Here is a 771-nt window from a genome sequence, read left to right as displayed (position 1 = left end):
TCCAAGCTATTGAGGGTTAATCTGGCTTGATTGGGCATGATTTATGGCGTGGATTAATGATTGGTTGACTTTCCAACTCCATATTAGTTAATAGACATTTTTCCTATTCTAGAGCTTCTAATTTCAAGCCAAATCTACCTTAATTTTAGGCTTTTATTATTTAGAACGTTTTTTTAGCTATTTTCCTATTTTGGATCTACTAATTTCAGACCAAATCAACTTTTATTTAGGGTTTTAATATTTAGTAAGTTTTTTTTTTCATGACATATAAATAGCATGCACTCATTGTAATAGGGGATAATTTATTGAATAAAAAAAATCAGAAAATGTGAGGCTTTGCTCTTCTTTTGGTTCTTCAAGAACTGTGAACTTATCAGGGATTCTTCCTTGTGGCGTTCAAACTTTATACAGTCGGTTCATGATTCTATTGTAATCATTGGGTCAAGGTCTATTACTTATACTTTTGGTTCGCGTTTCACTTATAAACGTTGGGTCAGGGTTCTATAAAAAATCTGTATTTTAGCTTTCTTGGGCAATTATTCCAATAATGTTTGTTTGGTCTCAAAGCGTGTCGATTGAGGTTCGCATCATTTGGTATCAGAGCACAGGTTCTAAAATCAGTTCTTTATCACTTTATCTTTTGTTTCCTGTTATCATCCTATCTTGTTCCTTTTGTGTTCTTTATTCCTTGTTCTTATTTTTTTGGCGTGCATTAGGTTAAAATAATGCTCCAAAAAAAAAAAAAAGACTTTAGAAAAAAATAGAAAATAG

This window comes from Vitis vinifera, chromosome 1, assembly GCF_030704535.1.
Source record: "Vitis vinifera cultivar Pinot Noir 40024 chromosome 1, ASM3070453v1".
NCBI lineage: Eukaryota > Viridiplantae > Streptophyta > Magnoliopsida > Vitales > Vitaceae > Vitis > Vitis vinifera.
This window is presented reverse-complemented; position numbering follows the sequence as displayed.